Source organism: Acromyrmex echinatior, chromosome 8 (assembly GCF_024713525.1).
Source record: "Acromyrmex echinatior isolate Ae372 chromosome 8, ASM2471352v2, whole genome shotgun sequence".
Classification (NCBI taxonomy): domain Eukaryota; kingdom Metazoa; phylum Arthropoda; class Insecta; order Hymenoptera; family Formicidae; genus Acromyrmex; species Acromyrmex echinatior.
Genome location: NC_141859.1, coordinates 2,225,156 through 2,242,282, shown reverse-complemented (window position 1 = coordinate 2,242,282; position 17,127 = coordinate 2,225,156). Strand labels below are relative to the sequence as shown.

The window sequence follows — 17,127 nt, the reverse complement described above, 5'->3', positions numbered from 1 at the left end:
CTTCGCTTCCGACGAGAGAGTTTTGGAGGAAGCAAAACACGCCTGCGATATGAAGCGCACGATAAACGGTTATCTCTTGACGCTAAAACCATCCGAGTAGCAGCGGCGATAAATTTCTGATGAACGCTATTATGAAAATCATTTTCACACAGTTGCATTTAAATTTTTTAATTCAAAAGTTGCATGATACAATTAGTTCTAAGATACTTAAAAATTACACTGAAAAAAATGTATTAAATTTTAATAAACATTTTTCAATAGTATTAACTTAACTTAACTTTAATAGTATTAACATTTAACTTTTACTGTAAATAAATATTTACTAAATAAAAAATGATAGTTAAATTAATAGGTTTTTTTTTTAATTAATTATCAGCTACTATTCGAACAAGTATTTATTAAAATATAGTACATTTTTTTCTTAGCGTAAGTATGATAATATTATGATATGCTGTATTTATGCGTACGTTATTTTTGTATTGATGATGTTAAATAGATAAATCTTGTTTTATACGAGGAAAAAAACATTAAGAAAATTGTGTTCTGACGGAAAAGGATTTATTTAGTAGAATTTATGCGATTTGCATGTTACAATCGATGACTAATTATTAATAACATAATGAAAAATTCAAATAATGATTTTATTTTGACGCGAATCGAGCTCTATTATTAGATAATTTCTATGTAATTATTATTATTTATTTTAATTATTATGTTATAATACATGTTTCATAATTATGTGTTTATTATTTATACATCGTGTTCCGCTTTATCACGCTTCAATTATTTATTCTGCGATTTTTAACTCCGACATTGAGGTCCACCTACGTTCGCGCCATTGAATGCAACGACTTACATGCCGTGAAAAATATTTTCATCGAACGGAGAATGATCGGGCTTTCCCTTTCAAGTCTTTCACGAGCATCCGAGCATTTTGCTGTGCCTGATAGAGCAAAGCTTTACTGTTTAGAAAAAAAATCGTTATTCTTTGTGACAATACATTATTACCAGCCAAGTAACAACGTTTAATCCGTCGATTAAACAAAATTAATATTTTTAATAAAAAAAAATAGCAGAATTTTAAAAATTTAATCGAAAGAACTTTTTAAATTTGTGGAAATTGCTATGAAAAATTAGCCCCAATTGGTTCAATGTCGTTTCCGATAAAAATAGCGTAATTGCCCTCCTGTGTATGATTTATGTAGAATGTGACGTCAGAATGGAACGATAATATCTTTTTATGTGCGGCTAGAATAATAACGAAAAAAACTAGAACAACTGCAAATCTTCATGATCATAAAGAAAAGAAAAATAAACGTAAGATAACTGAAGTAAATAAAGCGAACATTTTGAAAGAAAAAAGGAAGTATTATAAACAAGAAATGTATTAAATATTTCCAATAATAAACAATATTTCTATTAATAAATATTTTAATAATATTTGTGTTGTGAATGTTTATTTTATTCCATGTGTTATGAATTTCTGAGCTTAACAAGTTTGATAAACAATTAAATATATTTAATAAATATAATAATAAATATAAATAAAATGTATTTTTAGAACCATGCAATATTAAATATATATATATTTAAACTTTTAATTAAAACTTTTAATTAAAGCTCGCGCAAAAGTAAAACAAATTTAAGAGACAAGTTAGACAGTCCGAAAATACTTGGGAAAAGGATACGTCCTCAAAAATTGTAATCATTCATCAACCCTGTCGCACGTTTGTTACTTATATATCATAACCGAAAACCGGCGTCTTATGAGAAATAATGGATTATTGGATGACATTTGATTTTCCTTATTATATTTCATATCTTAAGATACGTGAAAACAAATTGCGTGAACATCGCGTGGCCATAAATTTTGAGCTGTCTTGTGGTAAAAGGCACTTAAAGTTATATTTACGTTGAATGCACTTGGGCATATGCACGTACAAAATTGCAACGTGTATTCTGCATTGCGGTAAAGGTACTTGCGATTTGCGATGAAAAATCGAATCGAGAAAATAAAAATACGGCGCGTTTAATTAAAATTCATGAAAATTTCTATGCTAACATATTTTCGAGTGTCGTGCACATCTTGCCTCGTATCTTAATAAAGATACTGTCAAATATGCGAAGAACAGCCTCAGAAGATTAAAATTTAAATAGTTTTTTATTTATTTTCACAGTTAGGCAGTATTATCATTTTTTTGTCTTTAAAACATCTTTTTATGAAAAATGTTCAAAGTGATAAAAGTACGTCAATCTTTATTGAATAAAGCAGACAGAAAATATGGATTAAAATCGCTTTTTTTCAATATGGAAAATTTTTATAGAGTATCGTGCAGTTATTGTTTTAGCTTTTTTTTTGCAACTGCTTTAATAAGACATAATGAATTGGATGGATTCAATAGTTGGACGGTACATTTTCAAACGCGAAACGACCTCGTTGGCGATGTAGATTGTGGATTCTGCAATCTCTTAAAAGCGATCACTTCGCGGTCATTCATCTTGCAGTTGCTATTTCGAGAGAGCTTGCAAGACATCGACCACACGCGACAAGTTCGACGACTTTTCTCCCTTCCTCCCTCCCAAACCTCGGCTCCTCCTCGTCTTTCTTCCAACTTGGCCGGATGACGAGCGCTTTGCGCGTTGCATAACATACCGTATAAATTTCCATTCGTAATTAGTTGGATTATGCATACGCTGACCTCGTAATAGTAGGGAAAAAAACCCCTATTTTAAATTTTTCTCTTTCTCTCTTTGAACATTTGGATTTATACCAGTTCTGGAATATCTTAGAAAGACATACCTCTATAATATAGCTCAACATGTAATCTTAGGCGATTCTAGGCGACGTTTAAAAATATGTGTCATGGAAGCTTAATATCTCGAACGAACATTTACAGTATATATGTGACGAATGCAAAAACCTAACACAAAATTTGTATCACAAAAATATGATACAAATTATTTGCTTACATTATAATTTACTAAATAATCAAGTATCTCAATTAATTTATTATAAAAGGACCTCTTTCACTAATTCTAATTAACGCTAATCGATGGTTAACTTAATCATCACGATTGATGCCAACGTGAGAATTAAATTTGTATCAGAAGAGGAAGACGGAGGAAACGTTCTGACACTTTAAACTGTTATTAGCACTTCTACGAATCGATTAATTTAATCAAAAGTTGATGAAAAAGATCCTCCAAGAAAAAACGTCTATTACCGTCACTAGCAGTTTAATTGTGATTTAAGTTAATGACAAATTACACTTGCATGAAATAAATCACAAATGCAAAAATAGAAATAAATAAAATATTCTTATACTATTTGAAATTTGTACGACTTATTTATATATAATATTTTTTAACATGTTATTTAATTATGTAATGATAATGACATAAATATACGTTTTACATGTTTTTCAAATCTAAATTTTTGTAAAACCAATATTATTAATACAAATTGTAGAAAAATAAAATAAATATTTTCATTGTTTATCAAACCCAATAAAATCAATTAAAATTTAATAAAAAAAGAATTGAAATAAATATGAAAAACACTTTATTATTTTATTGCATTGGATTTATATGAAGCCCTTTTAGCTATTAAACAATTCGCTATTCAAGGATTAAAGGTATTAAAATTGTGAATCACGTAAATAAAACAGCGGAATGATTGCTTACGGTTTTTGTGGCGTTAAATTCGAACGATAAGAAAAATTCAAACGAACAGAAAATAATACATATATAGATTTCATGACAGAATAAGAATGTAATTATAGGCAAAAGACGAGAGAAAAAGAGAAAGACAAACCAATACAAATATATTAATCAAAAGAAAATTCGCCATCCTAAACGATTACGTAATTCTCGTATGTTGCATTGTACAGGACGGATCGACAATTGTCAGTTTCTTTTTTTCTTATAATTTTTTCAAGCATTTCATCTTATCAGCATTCTTATGTGTTCTATCTATATATTTATACGCGATAATAGACTCGACGGATGGTGGTTAGCGCGATGCTGTTATAAATAGATGAGTGACTGTTGCTTGCTCAGCATGGCAAGAGAAAAATAAACGTTCGCGTTACAAAGTGATTTTCGTACCTTCATTGTAAACGATTTAATATAAAACGCGCGTGGTGATATCCAGTAATACTTTTAATTCTGCAGGATGCTAACCTTGCGCGAAATGCATCGAGTTTACCGCGAAAAATTAAACGACGGTTCTTTATTAAATGTTTTTTATTAAATTATTTTAATTAAATAATATCGATACTATGTCACGTCTGTAATTTCTCGCTAATTGAACAATTTTGGAATTGTATAATAATAACAAACTACGTTGATATAAAAATTACTTTGTCATTAAAGTTCTCAATTATTAAAATCAAATTATGGATATAGAACAATAAATGTCGTTAGACTGTGAATATACAACTAAGTAAAGCCTTATTGAGTTGGATTTTATAGTGCTTAAATAAATGTTTTATATATCTATATAGTTCTATAAACTGCGCATCGAATTAAATAATTTTCGGCCTTGAAACATATACATTAAAAAATTATTGTCGTGTTGTTATATAAATATAATGCTTAAATTAAGGTCTACACAAATAAAAATAATGTGCTTGATTTGCTTTCTCTTCAACTTGAATTGTTTACCAATTATAATTACTTAGCATACTCTAGGCGATTACAGTCGCTGGTGTTTCTCTAATTTGACGTCATTTTATATTTACCGATATACTTATATGAATGACTAATAGAGAAAAATATAATACAAAATACTTTGTAAGAACATCAGCAGAAGCCTAATTTTTCCATTATTCCTAAAAACATATTTCATACTGTTTTTTTAATATTTCATAAACAATCAAATTTTCAGCAAATTCTAATGTAAACTACTTTCTTGTGAATAAAATAGTTAGAGAATATTTACTTTGCATAATAACTTTTTGTAAAACTGTTTGTTTGTACAAGAATATGAGAATTTTAATGACTAATTTGTTTGAACAATTTCAAATTAATTTTTTTTTAATCAGCAATAAGAAATCAGAAAATTAATAGCTTTTAAGAAATTAACACTAAAAATTATATATGTATGAATTAAGCTTCTTATTTATTGTATATCCCGAATTAATAACACTCTTTCTTTCTCTCTATTGATATTTCAATATTTCGAAAAATTTAATTTATTATTTTATAGATTTTTTGATAATTTTAAGTTAATAATGCCAAGATAATTATTATTAAAAATTGTAATAATAGGCAAGTTTGCAATTTTTTTTTAATTTATCTTCAAACTTTCGTCAAAGAATTTATTATTAAAATTAACAGTAAAAGATATTTGGAAAGCTCATATTACATCTTATCGAATGATTTATATATTATTATTGTAATTAATTAATACAATAAAATAATATTTTCTATCAAAATTATAAGTTTAGTAGTATTTCTGAGAGCCATTTATAGCAACATTAATTATCACTAATAAATAATTTTTTTTTAATATTTATTTTACTTTAAATAATTTTTTATTAAATTTGCTCTTATTTATTTATTATAAGTTCTTATACCTTTATTTATTTGTCACAAGTTACCACTGAATATAAATTGTGTTTATAATTATGGAAGCAATTATTTTATTAATGTATAATACATAGCCCTGTATGGTTTAGTCAAATTATATACTGTTTCTACCTCACAGCAAATTGCAATGATGCAGCAGTTAATGTGATAAACATATTTCCATATTACAATCGCAGTTTACCGAATTTAATCAAAACTCTGCTACATATAATAGCGTCTATATAATTTCTCTAATAATAAAAATATTATATATTGAATTTATAAAAAAATAATATAAAAATGTTATTTAATATTTTAAATTGTTGTAATATTTTTATATACAATATTATTACGTTCTCAATTTTTTCGCAAAACAAAAATAAACTTTCAAAATTTAGTGTAAAACAGAATTCGGCCATAAAGTGCCTCTTAATTCATTTTTTTTTAATGTCATATTTTCAGAATGATTGCTAACAATAATCAATTCTTCATCAAGAAAGTCGAATTGATTAACTGTCGAAAATCATCATTTTGTAGAATGTATTTATAGGCGAGCTACCAAACAAACTTACAGCAAAAGTGTTGTTGTACCAAGAATAGCAAACATAATTTCTACATTGATTGCGAAATATCGCAACGTAATATCCAGCGCATAGCAATTTTGCGGCAATGCTGTCGAATGAAGAACGTAATGATTCAACATTTTACGATTAATCCCAGTAATGGCTCAACTTTCCGTGCAACGTGACGACCAATGATAACTGCGACAGCAAAACCTAATTTTCGGAAACTTTAGATAAACGCTAATGATGTTTCTGCATGCAATGTTGTTAATATGATTGCTTCATAAGTTTTCATAATGGTCACATTTTTCGTATGCTACGTGAATAATGTGACTGTGGTTAAAACTGGATGACATATATGTAGCGACATATGTATAACGAGACATTTTATCTTTATGAACTTTCATAATGAATTTCATAATTCATGTGTATTATAATAAATCAGAAAAAAATGTCATATTGTTTAATTTGATTATGCTTTAGTTTATGAAAGTATTTATAAATTCTCTTTCTTAATGTAGGAAGTATTTCATTTTACATAATATAATTATTATACATAAATATTTATTCTTAATTTAAAAACATATTATTTTAAATTAAATATTTTTTTTATATATTAAAATTGTTTTTCTCTAGATTGGTTAACTCATAACATAAGTAAATTAAAACTCATTTGTGTATACCAGTTCATCATTCGATTAAATTTCTGATAATGGTAAATCAGAAAATCGATTTAATTACATTAATTTAATTTTTTGTTCGTTTATTATTTTCATGAACAAAGAAAAAAATTGCCGTAATCCAAAAATCATTATTAGAATATCTTAATATCGAATATAATAAGAATTATAACGCAAGATAATTGACAGATTCTTTTCGCTTTGTTTTTCATAGAATCGATAGACATCTTAATTAATTAATGACAGACATCTTAAATAATCATCTTTTGATGATTCAAAATTTAATAACACCAAACATTGTAATGTATTCAAATATTGTAAGACTGAATGCTTCTTGGATTCTATATTGCACATTCATAGAATTCGCTCATAGAATTCAATCCCAGTCTAGAATGTGTTCTCAACTCTCAATACTGTATTGCATTTCTCTTTTATTACCTACTGAGGATTTGCAACACATTTCTATTATATGATGCGTCGTGGAAAATTTCATAACATATTCAACGTTAGCGTGAAAATGCGATGTCGAATTGAAAGACTGCTCCACAATTTATTCGAGATCGTCTTCTCGCTTTACATATGAAAGCTTTAAATCCACTCTCTCGAAATTTTTCTTAACGTTGAAATTCTGCCAACAATATTACATGGAAGACTGTTGAAAGGTTTATGAAAGGATCACGAATAATTAAAGTAAATATTCGTGGTTTTACTTTCGTCTACAATTCTAAGACGATGAAAGACACATTTTCCTTCGAAAAAACGAAAGTCGATCCCACTTATCTATATATTCTCACAATTCACAATTGAAATTTTTTTCGTGGTACTTCTTTTATTTTAGTTGATAAAAATAAGAAAAATAGAAAATATTCTCGTGTAAGTGAGATATTGGAACAAGATAAACGGAACTTGGAATCCAAGAATCGTAAAATGAAATGTCGACGTACGATTCGCTTTCACGATCCCATTCCCTATGAACATCATACGTATAACGTATTCTTTTTGAATTCCATCATTCATATTCGTCTCAAAGCAGCTCCTCGTAAAGTCAATTGCGTATACGCATTTATAAATACGATGTCCCGCTTCGACGTTTGTTCCTAGTGACAGTTACGATCGACAGTGATTAGTCATTCGGCACGTGTGCTAGTAGGATAGCGAGAAAGTATTTTGGGATAAGTATTTTCGACGTCGCACGAATTCAGTACGGACTTGATTACGAGTGGAACTTTCAACAACAAGTTTCCACTTCGTTTGTCTCATAAGGACTATTAGAAAGAACTAATATACATCAATTTGTAAAGATTTTAAGTAATAAACACACACAATGATAATATTAATCCTCCGAGTATCTGACATCAAAATCTACAACAGTTATTTGTCTGTGGGAGCTCTATTTAATTTGACTAATGCCCGTTTTTACCAATGTAAATTAATTTTAATCTCAATTTAACTAACTCTTCATCTTTTTCTAATACCTTAAACTAGATAAATCGAAACTAAAATTAATCTACATTAATAGGAACAGGCATAAGAAGCACTTAACTCTTCGGTGCTACTTATTTGTATGTAGTATGACATACCTGATTTTTTTTCTAATGTATTTTCATTGTTTATAATATTTCTATCGATAAATATACATACAGTAACTTAGTACCATTACTTTTCTTAATATCTAGCCATTTTAATTAAAAATAATTCTTTACAATATTTTCATTTTTATAAAAAATATAAACATAAATCAAATTGAATTGGCTATGCCATATCCAAGTGTATCTTTTCTATAGTGACACAAAAAGGGTTAATTCCAAGGAATTAAAATGACATAATTCGTATAAAAAAGAGTACGTGTAAATAATTTAAAATAAATTTATTTTAATAACAATAATTCGAATTTGCAGATGTGTCACAAAGGATATAATTGAATGAGTTTAATATATCCACTGTCTTTAACTTCGGAAGATTAATACTCCGCTTCATTCCTTTAATATATAACGATAAAGAATGATTAAAAAGAGAGAAAAAGAAAACTTATATACTATTAATAGTATTTCTTATATATGAACTTCAAGGAAGTTGTACTCGTTTTAAAAGGTATATGTGCTTTGGGCAGTAGCGTTGTTATAAATTTTTTCGAGACGTTAATGTGTTTCTTCTGAGAAAGTAAACGAAGCATATTAGTTAAAGCGCGCGCGTTAACCCAGAAAATAACGCAGGTGAAGAAGGATGGCGATTAAACGGACGTGCCGAGGACGTCGGGGATGCGATTAATATTCATTCGCACGGCCTTTAATGTTCTTGTTTTTCAGACGATCTCGTCTTATGTGCTCACCATCAGTAATTAGCTTGCTCAGTACAAAACGGTAAATCAACCGGCGAATGGATAATCCCTCGAGACGAGCTGCTTGTTACGTCACGCATTCGCAAATCTACATCTACATCTAATCTTGTGAAATTAGGTTTTGAAAGAAGAGACTTTAAAGTTATTGTCTCGTAAGTTGCATGCAAATAGGAAGATAATAGAAGAGAGGAGAGTGCCTTGTCTCCCGATTTAACTTATCAGTGACAGAAGTTCTCGGCATCCATTCTTTTCCCTCGATATTTTCACGTTATTTCGTTCGACGTTTGATCTTTTTCTGAATTACATCACAATAATTCCATGAATTTTGATACACAAATAGATATTTCTGACAAGCATTATACAATTGGATGTTAGTAAATATTTAAAAAATAATCACACATTTATAGTATCAAAACAAAATAAAAATCCTTATAAAAATATGTCCCTGAAATATTTAACTTTTAAGCAAGTAGATAGTTTAGAGAGAGAGAGAGAGAGAGAGAGAGAGAGAGAGAGAGAGAGAGAGACTCAAGTTGATAAATGAGTGGCTCAGAATATCCCTCCCAAAATTTATTGTAATTTTATATTTCTTACCAGTATATTATGTTAAAATTACATTATCCTGATGAGATAGACGAATATAAAAGTAATGAACTTTAAAACTTTTGGGCACCTGGGCAATACTTTTTATTTTTCTTTTTCAGAATAAAGTTTTAAAGAAAATTATACCTGGGATGTGACCACTAATCTTATAAAGGTTAATTGTATCCTAAAAGTTAAAAGCAATTTTAAACCTTATTATGTAATTGTTTACAATTTTATATATTCACATATAATAATTCACATAATAATAAAACACGTTATTCTCCACGTACAATTGTCTCAAACAAACAGCTTGTTACACATATTACGCATTAATGTTAATAGCATAATTACAGAATTGATTGCAAAAGAAATAACATATACCTGACGATATTCAGATAAGATTTTAAATTGAGAAAAAATATAATTTATTACTAATTTCATTAGGTGATTCCATTAGATGATTCCATTGTATGTATTACCCTCACTGAAATTCAATTTGATACTGATCAATTTAATGTTGAAAATTACTATTTCGACAATGTTTTTAATATTCCAGTATTCAATTTTTGGAAAGATTAAATCAGAATTTACAAATTATACATTGAAGTTGCAAAAGCTTATCTCAATAGAATGTGAAAAAAGATTTGTCACATTTAAAATCGAAAATTTCTCTTTTCAAGCCCATTTTTAATCCCCATTGAAAATTGGTAGTAATCCTACGTGACTTGTAGCATGAAGACGATTCTAACGATTTATATGTCATACTTTATAATATTCGATATTGAATTGTGGGTTTATCGGTGATTGCCAATTGTATACTGATCTGTCTCCACCACTCGTGTCCTCTCAATCAAAGATTGATCGCCCTTACGCGTGTGACGCGTCGTAATTGCATGTGTCGAACTTCGCGACATATTCTACATCGGTTGTTACTTTTTACGAGCGCTCGTTCGCAGGGAAAAAAGGAACGGCTGGTGGTAGAGAGCAAACGAGAGTCAGTCCAGGAAGGGCGAGCTTTATAAGGATGGAAATCGGATTTATCAGACGATGCATTAACCGGTAAAGCTTTCAGCCAATACGACATAAATGTTACAATAAAGCAATTTTGAATAAAAATCGCTTAGAATTTTTCAACGTTGGTATTTTTTGGTAACAAAATTGCTATAAGATTTTTCCATTTGTAAAGAAAATATTTTTTATGTAAAAAGTTTATTTTTCTGTCGTTTAACTTTCAGCTATAGCTATGAAAACTACATTTAAATTTTAAAGCGTCTTATCCAAAGTATCTACAGAATATAAGTAAACATCCGCTTTAGAAAAAAATTTTTTTAATTTTTTAAAAACTTTTTATATCTATAATTTAAACCTTAGTATTAATCGTACAATATATCTAAAATTTTGGCTCCAAATGACTCATTCTTGTAGTCAAAGCTTAATTTCAAATAATTTATTTTATACACATTTCAAACTGATTGTTTTCTCAATAAAAATAATTACAATGATATTAGATATTTTAATAAACAGTGGAAAAAACACAAATATTATCATCATTATGGGTTTACAAGAAGTAATAAAAAGAAATCCAAGAAACTTAACATAAATTTCATCTTATTAAAAAAATTATTATACTTTCCCTTTTACATTAAAAAAAATCGGATTAAATAATAAATAAATGACCGAATTTTTACAAGTGAATTAATTATCACAAAACTCGAACTCGAAAACAATTTATACGCGCAGTTAATTTGACTATGAAATCTCGCAGTCGTAATATTCCTCGAATTTACTTCTATCGTTGTCACGACTGCGAAGGGTTGTGGTGACGATGACGCAAACTGAATGCCGTCATTGCCGTCCAGAGTGACCTCGTAGTAGAGAATAAGGGCGTTGTTGACACCGCGCATTTACGTAGATTAACGCGTTGCATTCGAAATCGAAGCATTCACGTACGTCGCAATATCTCACCTCCTTTATTATTACTAAATAAGAGAGAGAGAGAGAGAGAGAGAGAGAGAAGGTGAAAAAGAAAAAGAAAAAAAAACAAATATAAAAATTTTTCTACATTTATACTGATAGATGAATGAAACAAGACCGAAAGAAAAATTTTAACAAATCTTATTTCATTTTTACATCTTGGATAAAATTCTTGTAGTTTACGAAAGAGAAAGTTCAGGGAAACCTTAAGCATCTCTAAGTCCAATAAGAAAAGCATCCGAAGAAATGCTTTCGTTGGTCGGATAACGACGCTCCAAGGAGAATCCTAGTAAAAACTTCTGAGAAGCAATTAGAAATTCTCGAGTTTCACGTTGAAAGTCAAGAGTAAGGTCGTCCTTGCACCCGTGTATTGTTCTTGCCGTTGTATGATTATATGATCTGCTTCCAATTTCGTTCCTTTTTAACTCTTCAAATTCCTATTATCATAAAATAAAGATTACGTGTCTTTGCAAGATTCCATCTCATATTCGTTATATAAGCTACGTGAAATAGCTGCTAAAAAAAAATCTATACTAAAGCCAAAGGACTATGATTCTCATTTCAATAACAATTTCATCAAATCATTCAATTAATTTATACTAACATTTGTCAGTTATTTTTATAATTTGCGTCGTAACTTACATTATAACTAATAATGTTATCGTTCTGATATCCAATTTGCTTTCGTTTTAGCGAAAAAGAATGAAAGTAAAATATAAAAATATGTAATTTTGGGCTTTTATATGCCGTAACATTGATACTTATACAACAAATTATTAAAAATTAAACAATTTTATAAATTAAATTTTAGAGGTGCAAAATCCTTTAGAAAGTAAATCTTAATAGAATTTTAACTTTAATGACTGAGATATTTAGTATTAAAATTAAAAAATTGCAGCGAATTGTAAGATATAAAATTTTGAACTGTTGTTAGAAAATAGTATGCTGTTATTAAAAAATATTATCTTAATAATTAATGTAAATTTTACGTAATATTTTCTGTAGTTCAATAATCTATATATTACAATTATTTAATTAAAATGTTGAAATGATAAAAAAGGTTTTAAATTATAAGCAATTGAATATGGATAGTAAATTAGATTTTAAATGCAACTAAATAAAAATTTTATTCTTAAACTTAAGTACGATTTAAGAGCTCTTTTAGAAATACAGATTTCAATTGGCTTAATATTAAATTATAAAAGTTCATAATAAATGATAATTCTTTAAGAAATTTTCCTTAAAGAATGATCTTTTCCAAATTTGTTCAACGAGATATCCTGGCACATACATAGAACGGAAATGAAACAAGTTGTTATAACTTGCAAAGATATATACAGAAATATGAGTGCGCAGCTTTTTAACGCTTTCACGAACTTTTCTCGCCCTGACAACTCTTGAATGACCGACTTTCGTTTTCTGTAGAAAACGGTGTGTAAGCTTGTCCCTGTTACGCAGGAGTACTGACGACATGTTTCTCCGGACTGGACGCAAATGTCGAGTACACCGACATCCAGCTATTCCGTCGCTAGGCGATGACACGTTTCAACACTCGGGGATGCGAACAAATTCCAGCTTTTCTCTCAGTTATCCCATGTTAACACATGAATGCCCAGAGGCACTCTTGAATAACAAAGAGTGGCATTGCTACCACGGTGTTGTTACAACAACCATAGAAGATCTTTCGCCAAGAGACCGATGAAGCTCGAGGGTTATCTCGAAAAGGGATACCGCGTAAATTACATTTTTGCTGAATTTTTTATAACAAGACCGACTAAAATAGAGCTAAGAAAAATCATGTTCTGTATATTTATGCTACCCTTTTAATATTTTATGTGTATAATCCTGTTTAAGTTATTGTCATTCTAATCACAACTTCTCAGGAAAGATTTATGATAATAAGACAAAAAATGTTCTTGATGTATTTAATCTTATCGCAAATAGTTAATCTCTCAGAACATATGCGTTACGTTACTGGATGTACATGTTTTATTATCATCTAATTCTACAAGTTGTTTTGCGGTTGTACAAGATGTTTAAGAACTCGGGTTTGCTTTACATGGTCTTGAAATAAGATTAAATTTCCGCTGAGAATTGTACACAGCGTGATTAATACTACGTGATTGTCCAAGTTTCAATGGTAATTATGATAGAATCAGTATGTACGCGTGTGAAACACAATGAACGAGTCGCGACAGGTCTCTATACACGGTAGAAACTGATTGACTGGTCGATTCAGTCTGCATTTCTCTGTGCAAACGTACTGGCGTGGAATTGATTCGTAGAATTGGACGTCATGAAAAAGACTATTGAATTTTCCATGATGGAAGCCGAAGTTTTTTTGCCAAATGTAATTACCAAAGGGCGTGTAGGCATGGCTTGTAGAAAGAGGAGTGCAAGGCTACTCACACTTCTCTTATGAGTTTCAAGAAGAGGGAGAAAGAAGAAAGTTCATTTAAAAAGTGCTGTTCCATTAATCAAAATTTCACTTAAATAATACACGGTAAAATTATTGCTTTTTATTAATAATTTTATGGTTTAATAAAATATGTTTTATAATACACATAACATATAAATAAATTGTTTATACAATTAATGTAATTATATATCATCATAGCTTGTATTTATACTTTTAATAATATATTCATTTACCTTATTTATTTTCTTTATAATCATGTTTATAAAAAACATTGTTACTTTAGCATTTTCATGCATGTATATTTTATGGCTATGTTAATATTAAATAGGTTACCTATATTCGTACAAATACGTCTTAATACTGTTTCGATACTGTTTCGAATTCCTCTTTATAATACTGATCACAAAAGAGAGCATGTACAAAGTAGATATTCTTTATTAATTTTTTTTTCTATGAAAGCATTTCATCGATGATTACGTGCAGTATAATGTTCCAAGCTTCAATCAAAGAGAAAACAGGTTTTACTCTCGATTATTAAATGCAAAATTGTTAAATATATTCTAAATGTAAGTAGCAATCCTTGTTATTAATAGCAAGCTACTAAGCGGTTCAAAGAGGATTATCGGATTTTCTAGGTAGGAGTGTCCTTCTCGATCTTACCAATACAAACGTGAGTTTAATGTTAATTAATCTCCTCTCGCGGGAGAAATTTTTATAAAATTGTCAAGGACTGTTTATCGCATAAGCTCAAGATTACATCGGCACAATATCTATTTATAGTGGCAAGAAGATGAAAGATGAAATCGCTATCGCGCGATTTGCTACTACATTGAAAAAAAAATTTACTTAAATCTTAATACATTTTTTTTTAATAGTGCTAAGAAAACATTTACTTACAGTAAATAAATATGTACTTAATAAAAAAATGTAAGTACTTATTGTGAGAACTATTCAAGTGAGATAATAATAATAAAGTGAGTACAAATATTTGTTTTGAAATTTAGTTATAATATATATTTTTTCAGTATACATCTCATTACTCTAATTATTGATTCCGACCAAAGGTGTACGAGAGATAATCCCGTCGCAAAATTTTAATAAACAAAAGTGCGAACTTTTGTTTATTAAAAATATCCGCGAGGGTAATCGTTCTTTGCTTTCGGCAGGGCTTATTCAGAAAGCCAAGATGTGTAGTTGCTCTCGCTTTTGAGCATGAAAACTGCCTTCTCCTACAACAGTAACAAGGCACTTTATGTTCTGCTAAAACGATGGAACCTCGAGAAGCGAGTCATACCACAAAAAGCTCATGTGCACTCGCGCATAACGATGCGCGAGTGAAGCTATGTAATGAGAATCTCTTGTATAGCCCGCTACGAACACGTAATTGAAGTTGTGGGTGCAAAAGGCCAAAAGCCTCATCTTCCTGTATTATTTAAGATAGATAAGCTGAACCATTTTTTAACATATAAAATTTTTTCTATGAAGTACACGCTATTTGTAGCGTAATGTAGATTGTAATTTCTGCGAACATCCTATTTCTAAAAATTCAATATAATAGAAAGAAGAAGATTTGACTATCCCTTAATTTTATTGCCTCGAGTGTTCGTTAGAATTCTAAACTAAAGAAGCTATTTAGAACATTGAAGAAACTGTTTTGTTTCTACGAAAACTTTCGCGCTCATGGAAATTGATATTTCCATTCGAGAATGAAAAATTGCTAGACTTTTTTATTTTCGTTCTTACCGCTTCGAATGTTCATTGTGTTTTTTTTTTAATATATCAGAGATTACAGAGATCGTGGACGTCGAGATTGCGTATCCGCAGCAAATGCAGACATAGATACGGATAATTAAATGTTTCTGACATTTTTGAACAATTTTATTTAGTTTAAGAGAAAAATTACTTTCGTATTAATTCATGAAATAATAAAACGGGAAGGATTCCAGTATTCGTTTTTTGAATGAAAATTTTTACACATTAATAAATTCATTTTTTTTTTTAGTTCAGATACTTTTTGAGATTTCTGAATATCGCTTTAAAAATTCTATTAGAACTCAAATTAATTCTACTGGAAATAAAGAAGTTAAAATAAATTTGTATACAATAAAAATGTAAAGTTCCTTCATTTTTTAATCCTTATTTTTTATGTTTTAATCATTTTTAAAAATTCTTTAAATAATAAGGAACTGGAGAAACACCAGACCTCTGTCAATTACATTCTTGAAATATTGTCAGAATAAGATGTTAACTTCACAGAAATTAAATAATCCATTTTCCTAGAAAAATATCAGTTCCAAGTTTTTGTCATATAATCTGACATTAGAATGATAAATCAATTCGGAGAAATATATTCTGCATGTCGATGTATCACCAATCATTTACGATATCATTCATTACTTATTACGTATAAATTATCTGTAATGGGATTATTAATTGTTGATTTGACAGGGAAAACGAAGTTTATTAATACTTAATGATTCTGAACTATGCCGATGTTAAATCTATTTCTGTCACTGACATTTGCATGCAATGATCGATTGGCAACGGTTGGCTTCTAGGATATTAGATGTCACCCAGTATTACACCAGGATATTGCTGTAATCGAATTAATTCTGTAAGTAGGAGGCTGTAAGTAGGAGATAACTGATAATATGTACGTTGCGAATCGATAAGTCGATTATTTACAAAAGAAATCAATTGAAAAAGCATGCTACATGAATTTCTTAATTTAAAAATTCGTATTTATTTTGACGAAAATTATGATAACATTGAAAGAAAATCTCTTGTACACCAATTAAACAAACTGCTTGCTATCTTTTGAAGGGAATTAGAACTAAACGACAATATATTCAGTGATTTCATTCTAAACGATTATCGATTCAATGATGGATTTTTAAATAAATATTCTATGACTGTTTGATTCTCTAATTACTATAAAACCTCAAACCGTTTTATAAATATTAATTAATAATTTTTTTAATATGTAGTTATTATTAA

At 29.0% G+C, this 17,127-nt stretch overlaps 1 protein-coding gene across 10 annotated transcripts in view; it reads right to left on the bottom strand.

Moving 5' to 3' along the window:
• The window catches only part of LOC105153894 (uncharacterized), a 125,718-nt gene that overhangs the window by 51,672 nt on the left and 56,919 nt on the right, over window positions 1-17,127 (bottom strand). The window lies entirely within an intron of this gene.